General features: G+C 42.4%; 1 long non-coding RNA gene across 1 annotated transcript; it reads left to right on the top strand.

Annotated features, from left to right (window-relative positions):
• The first annotated feature begins 309 nt into the window (after positions 1 to 309).
• On the top strand, positions 310 to 20387 carry LOC138405848 (uncharacterized). Its single transcript, XR_011239516.1, has 6 exons — positions 310 to 719; positions 2282 to 2326; positions 10196 to 10334; positions 13375 to 13527; positions 15772 to 15836; positions 19370 to 20387. It is a non-coding gene; the product is annotated as an uncharacterized lncRNA (long non-coding RNA).
• Positions 20388 to 20680: the final 293 nt, after the last annotated feature.

Here is a 20680-nt window from a genome sequence, read left to right as displayed (position 1 = left end):
ACTTAAATTTTAACAACAGGATTCATAATCATCTCATGTTTGTATTGTGTTGGGCTGGTGTCTAGATAGTTAGTATTATAACATTACATATAATTTAGCTGGCTCTTTTATCCAAAGAGAATTACAATAAGTGTATCTACCATGAGGGTACAAACCCAGAACAGCAAGAATCATGAACATTAGATTTAAAAAAAAAAACAAGTTCTACATGTTGAGTAGAGTGCAACATATAAGTGCAACAAATTTTTTAATTTTTTTTAAATATAAACAGTTGACGATGGTTGTCTAACATCACCTTCTTCACCAAGGTGTAGTCGGAAGAGATGTGTCTGCGGTGGAAGATGTGTAGGTCCTGCTGTCCTGATGTCAATAGTGGGCTCGTTCCAGTATTTAGAAGCCAGGACAGCAAACAGTGAAAGTTAAAAGTTTGATATCCATCTGCACGTGAAGGCAGCAGCAGTGTCTCCGGAGGTTGTCACACGGTCAGCTCAGCTCAGGTGGCCGCTGGTCCCCGTCGTTTTTAGGCTTTTTACACTAGTTCAAACTTACCGGAGTGACTCCCCCTCACAGTCAGTGTGTGTTGACTTTGTGTTAACAGTGTAGAAGTTGTGTTTTTAAGGATTTAGAAGCAATCAGAGGAGTTTAACCACTGCTAGCTAAACCACAACCTGTGCACCGGAGATACACATGCTGGCCTCCAGTGGCTTCATACAACACAGGTAATGCACCATTGACCCCCTGAGACCATCAAACAACAATTAATAGTAAAATGTAAAATACAAGTGGGTTGTCTTGGGCTAGCTTAGCATTTTAGCATAGCATTAAAAAAAAAAAAACAATGTTATTCAACATTAAATAGTTTACAGACACATGGAGAAAAATATACAATTTGATGTAAGGGAACTTTAAAGGGATGGTTCACCCGATAAATGGAAATCCACTCATTATCTGCTCACCACATTGCTGATGGAGAGAGTGGGTGAAGTGTTTGAGTCCACAAAACACTTTAGGATTTTCAGAGGTAAACAGAGTTGCAGCCAAATCCAATACAATTGAATTAAATGGTGACCGATTCTTGAAAGGTAAAAAAACACCAGAAAGAAAAAGCTCCATTCTGCTCCTGTGGTGTCACCCAAGTGTCTGCAAGCCAAAAGATTCCAATTCCATTTAAAACAGCGTCGGTTACACCATGTTTTCAGCCAGAGTGACCTCTGGGGGACACCACAGGAGCAGTCTGGAGCATCTAATGTTTTTTTTCTGTTGTAGTTTTACATTAGAAGAAGTGGTCCCCAGTTTCTTCAGTTGTATTTGATTTGGCTGCAGCGCTGTTTACCCCTGCCTACTTACCATACTAATGCATCTGGGTCCATGAGGGTGGACATTGGGACTGATCCAAACGACACGTCTCACTATTCAGAAATGAAGCTAAAATATCTTGTATACGTACACTGCCATCTTGTGTGTTTGGGCCAGAGTCTGTGCAGTAATGACAACTTGACCAGTTATAAGCTGTGCTATATTGTAGTCCTTTTCTACTTTTTCCATTCTTGTCTTTTACTAAACAAACCAATCGTAACCAAATGACACAATGGAAAACTGGGACAGAAATGTATATTTGCATTATCAAAACTAGGGGTTTACTTAGAATTACACGCTCAGACAGAAAGTAAGAGGCTGTTTCCAGCTCCTCAAAATGAATCTGTGTGTCTTGAGGCTGTTGTGCAATGACAAACCAAGGTAGATGACTTTGGTTTCCCTCACACTAATATCCAAGCTAATAATAAGTAGAAACACAATTGCTGGCGGAAGATTAAACCTTTTCTTATCTGCATAAATTTCTTCCTATAATTTCAGATAAGGGCAGAGATTAAAGGGAAAGTTAATCTTCATTATCCTGAAGGACTTGGGTGTACAGTTTGATCCTGCTGCTTAACGAATAGCACTTTCACTATCTTACCTTTTCCCTTTTTTTAAACTTTTGCTCTTACTGTGAATCTCATTAAATCTTAAAAGCAGGTCTATCTTATAGATTTAAAGAGGTGTCGTCCTTGAAAAGCTCAGGAGGATCCTTCGAGAAATGGCTGTGTATTTCTTGTACACTGTCTGGGAGCCACAGTATTCAGCAGTATAATATGGGGCATCATATAGTATATGCAATATATAAGAAAGAAAAACGTGACAAGCTTTACTTATGTTTTTGTTCCTTCCAGCATGGTGGCAAGTAACACTGTGATGAGCTGCGAAATTACATTTAAATATTTTATCGTTTTCTTTCTTACAGGCGAATGAAAATTTGAGGAGAGACCTGGCAATCCTGATCCACAAGGTGGCGTCATTGTGTTCTATTGGCACACACACACCCACACACACCCACACACACCCACACACACCCACACACACCCACACACACCCACCCTGGCTACTTTGCGCTCAATTCCTCAAACACATTTTCCTCTCATACCACCCACTTCTGGTGGCTCTCAGACCATGGGTTGACTGAGTGGTTCCTGAGTGCTTCATTTCCTTCGCTCCTCACAGATGCACACACTCATCCTTCATGTGTGTTACTGTCTGCTCACTCTGCTGAGTGCTCAAACTTTCATAAGCCAGACAATGAGGCTGTAGCTGAACCCAAAAGAGGAGCAGGGGTAATATAAGACTGTGGCTGTCTGGAGACCAGTAACGGGCTGAAGCTTTTAAAGAGGAGATGGCCTAAAGCTGCAGCATGGAGCTGGCCTGCTAAATGCTAGTCAGGCTAGCTAGAGGTTTAACAGTATATGAAATTTATATCTCAAAATCAGTGAACCCTGGTAGACAACAGGCCTGTGAGAGGGATCGTGATTGAGTGTGTCACTGTTATATTTTCTCTTGTGTGTGTGTGTGTGTGTGTGTGTGTGTGCATGTGCATGCGTGCGTGTGTGAGTGCGTACGTGCATGTGTGAGTGATAGAGAGTGTGAGTGAGTGAGTGAGTGACAGCAGTCTGCAGTGTGTCCATTATCAGGGGTCAGCTCTCATGATGTTTGATCAGTGGAAGTTTGATACAAACCCTGAGCGGATCACTCAGCTCGCTGTGAGCGCAAACCACACACTGTCATGGGTTTCTGGGGCAGTGCCCAGTGCAGTATGGGTAATAAGAGTGACCAGGTTGTTAGCGGAAGATAGAAAGGGGATGGAGGAGGAGGGGCGGAGGGTATGTCTGGTTGCTAGGATACATGGCCGGCGCCAACAGCGGATATGATTTATAATGGCCAGCCTCACTGTCTCGCTTTCTCTGCTAGTTTCCTCCTTCCTCTCCTCCCTCTCACTTTTCCACTGAATCTCTCCATCCTCTGCCCTCATGTTCTATCCTCAGCATTTCTACCGGTCTATTAACTGGCCCTGTCTGACTGATCTGAGTGCTTACTGCCGGCATTAGTACAGGCTATTATTTATATGGGTGTTCCTGATAGTCTTGCCCGCATTCAATGTGTGCATGACGAGATAAAGTCTGAGAAACTTAGTTTTATTTTATTTGGTAATAACGAAGAATCTCATTTTGAGTCCATCCCTTTTTGGTCTTGTGGGTCTTGCTTGGGTCTTGCGCTGTAGGTGTATGAACTTTGGTTGTGCATGTGCATGGTTATTCATGAGCTGTAACCCACATGAATGGATGATATTGATTTGTAGAGACTTGATCCACCTCGGGTTGCGAAACTCCTCAGGGACTAATACAGTGTAAGGAGAAGGGGGCACAAGGCCATGTGAGGGAAGGAGACAAAGAGGAAATGGAGGACCACATTTAAGATGAACGGATGTCACACACAGAAGAAGAGACTGTGTTGCCTGATTAAAATGTTTTTTTAAGGTTCTTTTAAAATATATTGTTTGAGAACAGTTGCTGTTTTCAGACATACAAAGAACGCAGCAGGAGAATATGCGGGCAACACGTGTTCATAACAACAGGAAGATGTCCAGAACATTCAGGCGAGGTGTGGCGCCTGGGTAGAGCAGAAGGGTTCTGCTGCAGAAAGCACACTGATTTTATTTGTTTATGGAGGCGGCCATGGTTTTTAACAGTAGCTCAAACTGGACAAGCTAAACTTTTGGAGTTTTTATGACAACTGAAGGCTACCACAGGTTCTCTTTCAGGTTTGGAAGGGGAGGGTGAGGGGTGTTCAGCTGCAACATGCAACTTCACCATTAGATATCTCTAAATCCTACACACTGACGCTTTTAGCCCTTTCAATGAGGCAGGTTGCTCTACACAAAGACTTTGCAGATAAAAAAATATATATAATCCAATAATTTCTCTGCAAACAAATTAAACTACTTTCATCTTAAGAAAAAGTCCCTTTGAAAATAATTTGCATTGAGGTCTGTGGATTATCCTGAGTAGCTAATTCTGACTAATTCTGCAAAGAGACATTGCTGTCGAATTGACCCTTAATTCAAGGCCACTGAGAGTCCTGTGTATTTACGAGCCAACATGATTTATGTTGTATGACGAGTCAAGCAACCTTAACTGGATTTACAGTCAACACAAGGGTTAATGTGAGTCCTGTGGTGCAGGTTTTTATTTATAGTTCAACGTTGGATTTCACTCGTCCATTGCACCACTACAACACACTGTAGTGACACGTGTATTGTACATGATCAGGCCATGTTGTGCACGTGTTATTGTGTTTATAGTCATTAATTTGCTTTGGTATTTAGAGCGAGGGTTTGCTATGCATGTAATTACATAAGTGGGTTTACATCCATTACAACCTATTTTGACATGTCCCATGACTGAGTAGAAAACTGCTTTGGAATTTATTTGTATTAATTCTTCTTAAAGGTCCAGTGTGTAAGATTTAGGTGAAAGGGAACTGTTGGCAGAAATTTAATGTAGAATAATCCTCATGATGTTTTCACTAGTTGGTTTCATCTAAATTGTATGAATTGTAGTTTTCTTTCCTCAAAAAAGGCCCTTTATATTTAAATACTTTATATTTACATCAAGGGGACCCTCTCTACGGATGCCAGACTTGACAAACTAAACACTAGATATCACAAAATTCTATACACTGTGCCTTTAAATCATAGTTTCATTTTAAAAACCAAAAATGGAACACGCTTTGACCAGTCATAGTTACATGTTGTTCTCCATTTTGTATCACTGGCTAGATGAGACAAGCTGAGGATGTGCTTTTCAGGGGTGTTGGTATGGACAGGGATTAAAACTGATATGGAGCTAAAACGCTCATATGGATCTAGCTTCTGTAGGATATGAAGTAGCCCATGACTATATGTGACTAGGTGCTTCACAGCTGTCGATTAACTCTAATGTAGAACTATAAATTCAGCTAACATAACATTAGCGTTACAAAGCTGAAATGTGTCCTCTGGTTAGCTGAGACGTAGTCAGTTTTTCCATCTATCAGACTGCCTAACTTATCTGCACTCACTACATTATGTTATTTGGCGAAGCAAGAAGTCTGTTTGTCTTTTGGTTCTGCTCCCATAAGTGATCCAGGAAGACATTCAAACTAGAGTGTCCATATTTTTCTTTCCCTTTCTCTGTCTGTCTGTCCAGTGTCTTCCAGTAAATGGAGGATAATTTTAGAGCAATAAAGAGCCCAGAGGATATCGAGGGGAGGGACAGACACACACACACACACACACACACAATAAGATGGTCCCTCGTTCCCTGTTGCACCTGCTGACCCCACAGGATCCACTAAGATCGGCTACTGCTGAGTGTGCGGCTTCCAAACACACTCAGACACATACACACTCACACACAGACACATACAGGAATGTGTACGCACTTTGACTAATAGGCCTAATGCTTCCTGAAGAGGGCCCAGCACTACATTAGCTACGGATGTGGGATTGATTTAGAAACTGAAAGCCTTCGTGTGTGTGTGTGTGTGTGTGTGTGTGTGTGTGTGTGTGTGTGTGTGTGTGTGTGTGTGTGTGTGTGTGTGTGTGTGTGTGTGTGTGTGTGTGTGTGTGTGTGTGAGAGAGTGAGAGTGTGTGTGTGAGTGAGAATATGTTGCGCACTTACTGGTGTGTGTTTTTCCCCATTTCCACTTCTCTAGCATTATCTGTTTACTCACTAATGACACAGAGAATATGCTCTCATCATATGGGTTCAAAAATCATATTCAATATATCTTTACATCTACAACACTTTTCATTTCAATTATATATAGTTTCAGAGTGTTATTCTTGTTATAGCAGCGGAGCCTTTCAATGAACATTCAGAGCATCATGAGACACTATAACTCTCTTACTAATTTTAGAGTTAGCACTAGGGCTAATTAGGGCAGTTTGACCCATCACACCAATTAAACAGTAGTGAAACTGGAAAACATTTGTCCTTCTAATGCTGGATTAATCCCTGACGTCAGTATGAAAAAAACTAATAATGGAATGGACTAATGAAATAAATCCTGTGGTCTATCGTGGACAACCCTGACAGACTGTGTGCAATATTCAACACATGCAGTGGCCAAGCTACTGACCATGGTTATAAACGGTGACGGATCACAATTTTGCTAAAATGACTCTTGGGCTTCTATGGTGGAGCACTGTGTTGCAACACTGGAGCCTCAACTGGAGGCGTTATGAAGCAGATCTTAGCCCCTTGGCTGTAGCGACACATACTTCATGGCACCAGTCATAGCTAAATATAATATATATGTATATTTATATATAAATATAAATTGAGTGTTCAGTCGTTTCAGATGGTCACACTTGGGTTGAAAAGCCAGCAGTCACAGACAGAGCAAGACTGATAAATATGTAGAGATGAGGATAATGGGGCACATTTGAAGATTCCAGATATATATACATTTTTATATAATAGAATAATATTATACAAATTCTACATAAAAGATCTTTACATTATTTGTTGAGAAAATTACAGAAATGTTCGAAAATGTTCCATATGGTAATGTGAAATAAAGTGGGAAATAAAGAATCCTGCTTCTGCCCACTTAATCGAATACATTCCTAAAATCAATGGCTCCCTACTTGGCCCCTACTCCATCCTTTTACCAAGTTTCAAGAAAATCATTTGTCTAGTTTTTGTGTTGTCCTGCTAAAAGACAGACAAGCCTACAATTAACCAAAGAGGTACAGAGCTCCTGGCGTTCATGTCTCCCTCTCTCTACAGCCATTTTCAGGCTGTCTCTGAAAGGTTTGGAGGGAGGGGCCACTAAAATCCTGTGGAAATACAGAGCTTTAATATGCAGACATCATTCAGAGTTGCTTATTGTCCCAACCGTGTGGTAAATTCAGAACTTTAAAATCTTCCCCATTGAAGGTATTTTCATGTCAATTTTGATACAATAGTCAGATGCTTGTATGAATGTTACAAAAGGTTTCGCCCTAATCAACCTTCCTGTACATGTTGGCTGTGAAGCTATTCCTTTGCAGCTTTATCTATAAAATCCATAGTCATATTTCTGTGCAAAATTAAATTTTAAAGTGTAGCTGGAGGTAATAAGAGACGTCAGCTGTTTTGGGTTTGTCACATCAAGTGGGTATTTCCCAAAGTTTCTGTGTTGTTGGAACAAAATATCATCTTTGCTTTTCCAAGAAAAGTGTTTTCTTACTGCCTGTGTCTTTGCTGAGTTTGCCAGGACGTACACATGACCAATGAATAAACCCGATTCAACAGCTGAAGCATCACATAAGCATCTGCTGAACTATTGCAGTTTATGTTTCCCCCGACAAGGAATCACATCTCAGAGATAATCAGGATGAGGAATAATTACTTTGACCATGCTGCGAGTCCTTCAATGATCTAATATAGACGTAAAAAAATACATATCTGTGCGTTAAGATGTCTTTTAACCAAAACATGATACATATGATACAAAATCCTGTGTATGAACTCAGTCACCTCCAGCATGTTGCTGTCTGACACTTGCCAGGAAATATTGGCAAACTGAGATATAACGTTAGCATGAGGCCGGAGCTTAAGGGAGAAACAAAGAGGCCGTGGTTCTGCGGGGGGAGAAGATTATTGGTGGAGAACCGGGTGATTGGCAGAGGATGCTGGTGGAAAGCGAGAACGAGGGCAGAGGAACGGGTTAACGCGTGTCGGGAGCAGAGGAGAGGGCGAGGTGGCCTGGGGGGGAGGAGAAGAGAAAGAGCAGAGAAACAGAGAAGCAGACGTGGAGGAGGTGGGGAATTGATGAGGCAGAAAGCTGGGTTATTCCTGCTGTGAATCTATGTGTCTTTGCTGTGTGCGTGTGTGTGCAAATGTGCACAGAGTGTGTGTAAGTGTGAGCATGAATGGCGGGCTTTGGCAGTAAATGAAAGTGTTTATCAGATCAATATGGCCATCATCTCCTAGATGACTGTGGCCTCTACTGTAGAGCGATCATAAATCACAACCAAATATGGAAGACACCAATCTATACCGACTGTGTGGGTGTGGGAGCGGGTGTGTATGTGGGTGAATATGCATGCACAACCATACACGCACCTCTGCATTTGTGTTTGTGGTACCCTGCTGTCTGTGTGTTTGTGTGTGAAACGGTCTTGATCCTCTGGAGCTGAGATTTGAGATGAAGCACAGAAAATGGAGACACGAAGAAAGACGGACCACACCTCAGACCGCCGCTGCTGTTTACACAGTTTGAGCCAGATCACGGCTCCACAGCGTAAGAAGTTGTCACACAACACACAAGATGCGATCTGCCTTATTATACTCTAGGTGTGTTCCTTCGTCCTCCTCCGTAGGGTTAACGACAGCACTCATGTTCTGTATCTGACGGCCCCCGGTGTTCTCACTCTGAATAATGTAGCCTCCCGATATCAGTGACAAGAGTCTCGAAACCAAAATAGCATCTTGAGCTCCGATAAATATAGAATGTAATTAAATCGGCAGCAGGAGAGAGAAAGAGAGAGAAAAGCCAGTAAAAAAGGGAAGGTCTCTTTTTTACTATATGTGACCATAAAACTCGGCACAGTAGCGAACTACAAGGGGATCAAGTGGACAGGAAGAAAACGCTGTGTTTTTTCTCTCATCACGACATTGACATTTATTGGTTATTTGAATTGCTTTGGGTGAATGATCTGGGTTTTTAGCCTTGATCTGTGTGTTTTCGGGCCTGCCTCGAGCGCAGTGAGTCAGCAGTATTTCACCGGTTAGTACTCAGGAGAGAACTGAGCGCTCGCTGCCATCTGCCTCTTGCCACTCTCTTGCCCTTTTCGCTGCCTTCATGGGTGCCATGCTCCCTGATTCACATTGTCTTATGCTACCTGACCTTTTTTAGCCCAATGTTTCAGTTCAGGGCGAGGCCGACAAATCAGGGGGATTGATCCTGAGTGTGACTCCGTTGGTGAGGAGTCGGAGGAGCAGGGTGAAAGGTTGTCGGGGGTTGTATCAGCTTGTCAGAGCAACCAGGCCCCCATTTTGACATGATCTCCTCTGGGAAAGTGTGTATATTTGTGTGCGTGTGTGTTGATATGGGTGTGTGTCCGTTCAGTGTGACATGTTGTGACAGAAACTGACGGACAAGCCCCTTTGCAGCCCAACACCATCCGCTGCAGAGAGACTAATGATGACAGCTCTCAGGCCGTACACACTGCTCTCTTTTTCTTTCCCTCTATCGCAAGCAGACACACGCACACACACACACACACCATGTCTTCCTGTCTCTTGCTCTCTTTGTCCTGTGTCTCTCCCTCGACTACCTCTTCCTCTATCACACGCCCACACAGACAATGGCATCCTGTATATCGTCTCCCCGACACAAAGGCACAAACACACACATTTACATGAACGCTCAGACAAACAAACACATGCATCCACACTTATATTCATGCATACAGTCATATTAGTCTGCATGTATTTTTCATGCATTGTCTGTCTTTCTCTTACACACAACACACACACACACACACACACACACACACACACACACACACACACACACACACACACACACACACAAATACTGCACTACTCTCTCTGTCTTGGAATTTTACATTTTGATGAAGGAGGAAGCACGTCGTCCAATCAGAGCAGCGGGAGCAGGGACAGACCAACTCAGCGCAGACAGCAGGGTGGTTTGGAGGCTGTTTGATGGAGCGTTATCATCATCAACCCTGCCAGCTCTGCCCCCTGGCATCCCCCAGTCTCAGCAGGGCTGGTGGTACGATCCACCAGGCTCAATAAGAACCCCTCCTCTCCATCTCCCCCTCTTCTGACAGTGCTAGGGTGTAGCTACTGATCCTATAACTACAGCAGTGAGAGTGAGAGTGAGAGGGAGGAGGGACATCAGGTGTCACAGCTCTGCAACCCCAGTTGAGCCTGCATTACCACGACAACCAGTGCCAGGGGTGCTGCCAGGTGAGTCTGAGGACATGCACACACTCTCACTCACATGCACTCTGACACACATGTTGTACATATGCACAATGGAGTGAGTACACATTGCTTTCCCACAGAGTTGTATATTAAGCAGATTTACATATACAGGTGTGCAGCCCCAGATGTGCGTCAGGATGTCAGTACTGTCACTTTTGCATCCTGTGTTTCACCTCTGTGCCGGTAATGTGGCAGTGTAGTGTATGAGCGTGTGTGTAGTTGCTGTCAGAGTGTGTGTAGGTTCATAGACATGCCAGTATGTACAGTACATGCGTGTGTGTGTGTGTGTGTGTATACATATGCCGTCCCTCCCAGTGCGGTGCTGGTGGGAGACAAAGGGTCCCCTCTGTCTGGCGCTGTAGCACCACACATACCTCAGACTGATGGGTGGGAAAGTTTCCTAGTGATCATATATGATCAGGGAAAAAATAAAATGAAGTCAAACAGGGTGCCCCCCTTCCCCCTCACCTCGATCCACCCCAACACCACCACCAGCACCTTACCACCCAGCGCTGTCGAACACTCCTGACTCACGGTGATAGGAGGACACGGTCACAGCAGATGATCACCCGGTGGGTGGGGGTTGGGGTGGTGGCGGGGGTGGGGGTGCCTTCTGAGGACACGGAGGCTGAGAGGAAGGGGGGGGGGGGATGTTGAAGGGTGGTAGTTGGCGGTCATGACACTACTGTAATGTGTGATAGACATACCATGGAGAATGAAGTTAAAACACATGTGTGAGGAAGGGTCATCTGCCATGCACATGACTGCCGGTGTGCGTGTTTGCATGTGTGAGAGAGAGTGTGTGTGTGTGCATATGTGTGTGCATATGTGTGTGTTAGTGTGTGTGAGTGTGTGAGTGAGTGAGTGTGTGCGTGTGTGAGTGCGTGGGAGAGATGGAGATAAAAAAGGAGAGCAGGAGCGTAATGTGTCGAGCTGCTGGCCACTGCTGACCGATAAACCCAGACAAAGGGCGGCAGATCATATATGCAGTCTCGTGTCATATTCTTAGTGAGTGTGTATGTGGGTGGGGGGGGTTGGGGTAGGGTTTGTATGTTGAGTGGTATATGCACGGCTCCTCCGTAAGCATGTGCATATCGTGTGTGATCGTCATGTTTGAGGTTTTCCAGTAAGGTGGCATTCATTTCTAGGAGATGACATGTGCGCATTGCGCCGCTGTATTCTCCGTCTTCTCCCCCCCTGTCTGACGCCCTTATTCAACTTGTCCCGTTTGACAGCTGGTCGTCAACCCAGCCCGACCCTCTGCCGTCATGCAGCACCAGCTAAGCCTCATTCAGCCTCTGTCTCTCAAGGCTGTCGATGGGTTCATCCTCGTCCATATGACGCTACATTTTCAATTCCCTCTTTGTGTCAATCGCTCTAATAGACTTGCTCTCATCTTTATGTGGCCTTTGTTAAATCCTGCTCATGTGATTGCAGATCTTTGTAGAGAGGGTGCAGTCTCGAGTAATTTGTAGTAGGACTAGTGAAAGATTTTTTGGGGGTTGAACAGATGATGCGTGAGAAGGTAAAATCTTCAGTGACATTATTCTGGATTCACAGAAGACGATATTCAGCCTTTAGAAAGATAAGTTTCCTTTAGACAAAAATATCTCTTATGTAAGAACTGACTGATTTCATCCTTTTTCTGATCATTTGTCTGCCGTTTAGTGGTTAGAACCATGTGGGCGAGGTTTGCAAAGTTAGGTTGGAAAGGGTCGAACTCTGGACATGAAAGTGCACAGATCATGCACTCACTTACAGTGACACAGAGCCGTTCATTGTGCAATACCCTGGAAATATATCTGAATATGTGAACAAGGCAGTCACCCCTGGTTTTAAAGCAGAAATATTTACAGTTATAAAAAGCATATGATGCGTGACAGGTGTGGGCTTTCATTTATTAATCTATTCTGTAATTGTTCTATATCGTGAGGACAAAGCAATCTATATTCTCAGCCCCCAGCTTCACTGAAACTGCATTAACAGTGACCAAACTGCATAGCCTGTGAGTAAAAATGGTGTCGTTGAGAACAAGCTGTACATTTCTCTTTTCATGCCCCTCTCTCCTCTCCTCCACCGCTTTCTCCGTCTCCCTCCTCTCCCATTTTATTCCATTTCTCACCCTTCCCATTTCCTCTCCCCTCTTCTACATGCACACACTCATCCCCTCCTCCATATGTGAGCGCTGACGAGCTGTAGGGCTTGTCGCCCCCCTGGCCACATACGTTACAACAAGCCATGCAGCGTACATACATTCATGCCATGTGGCGCTCACACATGGCTGCACAATAACTGACATTGCTGGCCGTCATATATGTCCTGGTTTACACCGTGCGGCCTCGAAAGACATCGAAGACACGCACAATTAAGGACACCCATAACTTGGACACACTGAGTTGTAATGCCACAGTAATTTAGACGGTACTTTGTTGCATATATGATGTCTGTAAGGCTGAGAAATGATGGCGTAAGCAACAATTACCCTAATTGAACATTCCGGAGCAGCCCTGCAAAATGGCTGCCGAGCCGGCACGCTGTCTGTGATGGCCGACAAGAGTGTGTAGGTCTGAGGTGTGTGCATGTATATATCTGCGCATGTCTGTGTGTATGTACGTATACGCGTGTGTTCTGCCTGTGTGTTTGTGCTAAGTCTATGTGAGAGTAATCCTGCTTTTTGCTTTTTTACTAACTGCCTCGTGTCAGGGGAAGTCTCCGCTCACTGGAGATCTCTGCTAATCCATAATCACCAGCCTCAGTATACCTAGACTGTAGGAGCCATTATGTCAAACCACCTCATTATCAGTTGATGATTATGGTTCCTGATGTCGATATATAAAAGAAGAGTTTTTCATAAAGCTTTGAAAATAAAAAAACTGGCTTCTCCGCTTTAGGTAGCGGTGGTGCTGGGAATTGCCGTTGTCCTTTCAGCTTCATATCCACTATCTTCAGAACATTTTCACTGACCAGCATTACGGCGCTGAATGTGTTCTGACAAAGTGCTGACCTTGTTGTTTCTTTACAGCTCTCTGCCTCGCCAGCCCAGCACCCAGTCAGCCACCCAGCCAGCTATCCAGCTCCATCTACTCATCCATCCATCCAGCCAACAGGCCAGGCCGCCCCCTGCCTTCCCTTGCCTTGCCCTGCCCAGAACTGGCAACCTCCAGGAGTCATCAGGGTTAGTGCTCCTTTGGCATGCCTCTGTGCCAGAATCATCCGCAAGCATCAGGCAGGGACTTGTAAATTTATAGATCTGCACTTAAACCAAAGGCCAGACATTCAAATAATATACTTACATGAGGTGGTGATGGTGAGGGCATCCAAGCGCCTATAAAACACTGTAACTCTGCCTGATTTATAACAGTCAATAGAGTGAGTCAAGAGATATGCAGCGGTTTACTGTGGCACAAAAACCAGTGTTTCAATGTAATGTTAGATGAGATGTTGAGTGATGGGATTTTTTTCTGTTTGTATGATTTATGCTCGCGTCTCTTTACGCTCTGACACAAAGAGCAATGACTCCTCTGTGGTCATAAGATTCACATCAATTCTCTTTTGACACAATTCGGATGTAGGACATCTGAGCTTTCAGAGGTGGGTATACACACACATACACACACACACACACACACACACACACACACACACATTTGTACTGAGATAAGCAGCATTCTCTCATGTGTGTTCCATTCTTATTAGGCACCACACATACACACCGAGCACAGCTCAGATTATAAACATCACTGGATTAAGTTTAAGCTTTGCCGTTTTGCTAATAATTCAAATACTGCGAGTGCAAGCGTTTTCTGCAGTTCACTGGGGAGACGCTGTAAAAAGACAAAGCTGAACTAAATGACTACCAGTGCTCAGGCCTTATCACAACTGTGTGGGTGTGCGGCTTGTGTGCTCTTGTGCGAAGGTCTGTACAAATGTGTGCAGAACCAAGGCTCGTACGTGACAGCTGTGGGTCGGGCTCATATGCATTCAAATCTCTGCCGATACTGCGCATCAAGCAGGTGCGGCCACACCATTCACGTCAAATGGTGAAGAGGCGAATGTTGATGAGGGTAGACACGATACATACAATAGACCCTCCGATCGTATAGGGTGTGGATGTGGAGGTGCATTCATATGAGTGTGTGTGTGTGAGAGAGAGAAAGGTTGTGAAAATGAATGTGTCAAACCTCTGGTATTTACTATTGATTTAGTTTATAATGCATCGCTCTCTCTTTATCTCACATGCAACTGTCAACTGCTCCAGTATGGATGTAATGGAGCCATTAGTTTAATGCCTATAAACACTGGAACAGGGATCAATGGAGAAATAAAGGTTTTTCCCTTTTAAAAATAAATAAATTATAATAATACTATAATATAATACTGTCACGAGTAAGCAAAATACAATAGGTTTATTTTAGGAAAGTGCAGAATATGATCTTATTAAATGGCTTTTTATTGGTGTTATTTTATACTGCAGAGGATAATCGTCATCAGATACCAGAGGCCCATACTGGATGGCATTTAAAGAGCTTCTGTGCTAATGACAATTTAAAAATAAGATCATGAAAGAGATTTAGAAAGGCCTGTTTTTATTTTATTAGAAAGATGGTTGCGTTCACCTTCGAGTAAAGGGAACACGAGGATTGTGCGTGCGTGCGTGTACCTGTGTTTGGCACAGGGCCTTTTAGACTAGGGTAAAGAGGAAATGGGTGCTTGGCAAATGCTCAACGATCACCCTTATCACTGCTGCTCTCAGAGCTGACCACCACAGCTCCCTAATAATGGACACAAAAAACAGAGTCATGTCTATTTATACTCGCCCTAACACCTCACAGCCTCCCACTGTGCTGCTTAAGATCATAATAAATCCCAACAAATAATGTGTAATTCAGTAGACTGTTCATTTTTAATTAACACAGTCATTTGTCATCCGATTCAAAGATTGAGAAATAGAAAAAACAGGCGGCACAGCGTTTGTAAAACTCGAGACATTAGTATTCCAAGTTTCCGTCTCTCTCAGCATGAGATAGAAGGGAATTAAAGACAATAGTGTTTGACACAAGTGGAGGTCTGCTGCTTAATGGTGTGGGTACAGCACAGACATAGGGAGGATGGTTCTCCACAGCAAAGCTTTTTGCCTCCCTGGCTTTCATCCCAAGTGCAGACAACAGACGTTGTCATTTTCCAACTCAATTTACAGATGCATTAGGAGATGCTGAGGCGCGGCCAACTCTCTCAAATGCAATCAGCCTGCCTGTGTGTTTTAAGTGGAAATTGAGGGTGCAATCTTTATCGACTTTTCTTTGACTTCTCATCGTCTGCGAGATCCTTTTTTTCCACTCCATGGAGATAATTTCAAAAATAAACAGCTGCATATGGATTATTTACATGACCGCCCTTTATTGATTTGTCTCCCTTTTAGGCTGGAAAAGAGGATGTTTGTGAGGACTGTTGAAACTCATCTCATAAAGATTTAGATAAAAAAAGGTAAGTGAAGAAATGCATCTGGCTACCCACTGTTGAGTTTGTATGTGGACATATTTATAAATATAAATATTCTATTTTTTTAAAACAGTTTTGACTGCAAAAAAATTATTAATATATCTTCTATGAATCATTTGATTAATTCAATTTAAGTCCTCTTATACCTGTTATAAGGAGTCATGCAGTATTTTCAATCCACAATTTTGATTTTTAAGCAGCTTAATGTAAATTCTACCATATTGACTTAATTGAATATCATATTTTTGAATGAATTAATATACATATGTATAATTTGGAATCTTTAAAATTATGTAAAGGTCACATTTGTACATTTTTACTCCAAAATGTGGTTGTCACATGTTGAGATCAATGCTTTATATGTGTCAACATAGATATAAGAAGGTACTTTGTTGTATTCATCCTTTTTAAATTTGCATTTGCTCTTTTCCAAGTCAGAACAACCCAAATTTGTCAGACTTTTGTTGAATATTTGAGTTGTTAAATTGATCTTAAATCCATTTCTATGTTGCATTAAAAAGCTCTTTACGTTCTGCTTTGTGAAACCTGCTGATACCCTAAAAGTCCACCTCTCTCTCGCTCTCTCCCTGTAATTGATTTCACACCTTTGAGCTTCACAATAGTTCTCTGAGTGCACTTAGGGGACAGATTCAGGACAAAGTCAGCTCGAGAGGTTCGTCTACGTAGATCCGCCCGCGCACTCACCAGCTGCCGACGGACCTGTGCTGTTAATGTCTCCTTTGACCCTCAGCTAAACATATGACTAATTGAGAGCTTCGGTAAAAATTGGAGAGAGGTAGGCAGGGCACCAGACAAAGGATGGGGGCTGGGAACCGCAGAAATGAGAGGAGGAGATGGGGGAGAGGTGGTGAGAAAGAAAAAGAGCACGGAGAGAAGAAGGAGATATTTAGAAAGAAAGGAGTCTTTGAAAAGATGACATCTACTATTATACTCTCCTATCAATAGCTATTTTTCAAGTCCTTCCTTCTCTCAAATATGTTCCAGATCATTCATTTCACTATTCATTTCTCTCTGTATCACCCAATTTCTTGCACCAGCTGTTCACTCATCTGTTTCACTTTTGATCTCCTCTTCCACCAACATTGGATTTTTCCTCATCTGCCTTGTTAACATTTTTTTCTTCTTCCCTCCTTCATATCATTCGCACACTTTTTTCCACAAGCGTTTTCATTGAGTAACCCACGAAGAGAGGCTTCTGATTGATCGCACGCACAAATGCATAGCTCCGATTATTGATTATTTCTCAAGACGTGGGTGTGTAGACACACAATACCTTATTCATATGTGCCGTTAAGTGGCTGCATCGCTTGCTACTGTGGATCTATAGCGTTCAGGTGGAGGAGGTCTCTCTGAGCATGTGGACGTTATCTCGAAACAAGGGGCTGGCTGCCATAGCAACCATATGATGAGGCAGGCAGGGCTATTTAAAGGAATTCAGCTGCTGCTCGCGTTCCCGTCAGCTTCACACAGGTCCGGTGAAAGACAAAGGAACAGATGTGAATGCAGAAAGAATATAGATTCTTGTAGCTCCAGTGAGTAAAATGCGACAAATACCATAGTAACCGTCTCAATGTGGGGTTACTGACATGACACAAATGCTCACATTTAATCTCACATGGAGTCTAAACGATATATTAAATTGCCCTTAACTCCTACCATTGAATATCCTATAAAATCCATGTTAGGTTTTAAGCATTTATTCTTGTATCTACTAGGACCAATTAGATCAGATTAAATTTTCCACTTTACAACACAGCTAAACATGTGACCGTGTGCCCTATTTTCATTTTGATGAAAACACACTGCACACATTATAAACCTATTAATACGAAAGGTAGATATTAAATGCAAATACATACATCAATGGTGGATGCGTTCCTGTTTCGATATATGCAAATGTGAAATACACCATCTTGCTGCACAAGATTTTTTTTTTTTTTTTCATTACGGTGTTGTGCATATGCCTGAATTATCTGCAGAAGGGGCCACTGTTCTGTAATGTATCAAATTATTCATGATTCAAAAAAAAAGCACACTTTCTCTCCAGAGAGATGTTTCTCAGTGGACAGCAACACACGTAGAGACAAGTGTGAGGGAAAGAACAACTGCCCTGGAAGCCAAACACAGAGAGACAACAAACAAAGGATTCCTCAAACACACATTTCCCTGACATTACAGTCGCTGGTAAGGCCATGGGCTCCTGAAATAAACACCTTAAGAGAGAAGTAGTGTATTTTAGCCCAGCTTCACATGTATCTCTGTCAGTAACATTAAGTCTGGTAATGACAGGCAGTGCCTCCTTTATATCCTGCAATTTTTTTCCTGCTCGTCTCTTTACTTATTACTTCTCCGTCTGAGCTTTTCACCAAATAACCTTTGACAAAGAAGCTTTTTTTAAATCACATTATCCAGGTCATATGGTTACATGTGCTCTTATCAACAAGTAGGCATAATGGAACATTTGTGGTGTTAGGTTCTGGATTTTTTAGTTCTGTAGATATTTAGTTTCTGCTGCTTGTCTAAGGGACACAAACTGTTCCAGTCAGGTTAATCTATTAGTTAAAAAAAACACACACACACTTCAATGTCAATGCTGTCAAATCATTAATCCAGAAATTCTATAATTATAATAAAAAAAATGATTACTTAGTATCTGTGAAATGTTTTCAATTGTATAGATTATTTTAGATGAATTTGTTGAGGAAAATAATCAAAAGAATAACCAATAGTAAAAATAATCAGTTGCAGTCCTGCTTTAATGCATTAACTACTCTACATATTGGTCCGTCCCAGAACAGGACACTGAAACACTTTACATGCACAAAAGCTAAATGCCTTAAGTGAAATATTTTAATTATCTGAATCAACCGGACTGCTCTGGGATCACAGGGTTGAGAGGTGATTCTTCCTTTCCTATAAATAAATCCTCAGTATTTTGCCTTTTTCATCACACTGATATTCTACAACATTTTAATTTCAAGTGCGCAATAATTGGTGAAACTGCTGGTGTTGTTAATCACTCAGTTGAGCCCAGCGTGCTGTTCCAGTGCCTGTGAGAGCAGTCAGGAAGATTTAAAGTGCTTCATAGAGGCAAAATGATGAGTGACCCCTCGTAACACTCCCTCTGCTCTACACTCTGCTCTTTATCTCATTCTAATCCCAACTCATTTCATATGCTAAGTATCAGCTTATACCCACGTTCACTGTACGTACACACACATTCCTGGTAGCTGCGGTGTGATTATAAAATTTGCATAGAGGATGTTGTTGGAGCTGTGGAGAGCAGAAGCTCCAGAGCTGAAGCAGGGGGTTGTGGGTGGTCTAATGCCTGTCAGGTGTAGAGAGGTGGGGCAGAGTCTCCCAGAATCCCTTATGTCTGGGTTTATGATGAAGAAGAACCCAGACTAAAGCTGCCTCATGTCTCCGTCTCGCTCTTCTCACCTCCAATTGTTTCCTCTGATTCCAATTTGCATGTTCTCCCTCCACATCTGTCACAGATGCAGCAAAGATTCGGAGAGAGAGGAAGAGGACGAGTGCCGTGGGGAGGACGACGTGAGGTGGAACCACTTATCTCCCTCCCAATGGAGAACCACCATTACCATCAGAGCGCCATCTGCTGGCTTGGTGGGGTGGGACAGCTGGTGTTGTGAATCAGGCCGCCACAGTCCACGGACCGGCTACTTCCCAACACCAGGGTCTCACCATCACCCCAAACATCTCCCCATTCTTCTACCTTTGTTTCGATGCAAAAAAACGTAATTATAAAAAATGGTTCTATATGTTTTCTGTTATTTATTACTTCACATAATTTGTGAAGCATGTTTTTCTGGCAAAATGTCCAATATGATGATAAAAGAATGTGTAAAGATTAGTTTAAACTATTCCTTCTCATGCTAAACATACAACTAATATAATGATGAAACAGTTTTTTTTTTCAAAATTGAATAAATAAATCCTATACATTGTGGAAAAAAAGACATTGCTGGTTTTATTACTACAGTGATTCATTTTATTGAGCAATTATAGAGGATCTACAAAGAGGAAAACATAAAGCTCTGAAGAGGTTGTTTGAAAAGGCTTGTCATTGCTTGTATTTTGCCCAAAATGAATGCATTGTTCACATATTAAAGATCATAATAACTGTTTGTATTGCACTTATCTAAACAAAGTTACAAAGTACTTCACAAAAAAAAAAAATCACATGATGTTGGAACCACTCACAATAAATTATGAAAAAATAACATCACCTGATACAAATAGTTGGCGTGAATCTGGTATTTGATTTAAGGAATCTACAAGATTAGCTATGAATGAAATCTATCCACCGCTTCTATGAGGAGCAGTCTCAAGTTTCAGCACACTGATGTGTTTCATTTTATATGAGACACCAAATAATTGTTATTCTTCATTGCAAAGCTTACTGTTCACTTTCACTTAGAAAAAACACTGGTTCCTGTTGACCTAGGGCATACACTTTAAAAGAAATGTGATTAAAAATCCTACGTTTGCCTCGTATCAATGCCTCCTCCTTTCTTTAGCTGTGTTTCACCGCTCGACCCCATGGTGCTGTGTTAAATGAATAAAAGTGAGATGAACTTGCTGTGATGCTCCTGACAGTCGAAGCAAGAGGGAGGGTGTTCACTGGAACTGTTGGAGTTGATGCAAAAATTAAAGTTTGTAATGTAATGAGTTACCTTTGCTTATGTTGAACAACTTATCCTGTCCTCCCTCTGTTGGCCATGCACAGCCAGGCCTACCTCCACACTGCTGTGTCAGCACAAGAGAATCTCCCTCCGTAGGCCTTTTAA

The sequence above is a fragment of the Paralichthys olivaceus genome, chromosome 20 (genome assembly GCF_024713975.1).
Source record: "Paralichthys olivaceus isolate ysfri-2021 chromosome 20, ASM2471397v2, whole genome shotgun sequence".
NCBI lineage: Eukaryota > Metazoa > Chordata > Actinopteri > Pleuronectiformes > Paralichthyidae > Paralichthys > Paralichthys olivaceus.
The sequence above is the reverse complement of the archived record's forward strand: the minus strand, read 5'-3'. Positions and strand labels throughout refer to the sequence as shown.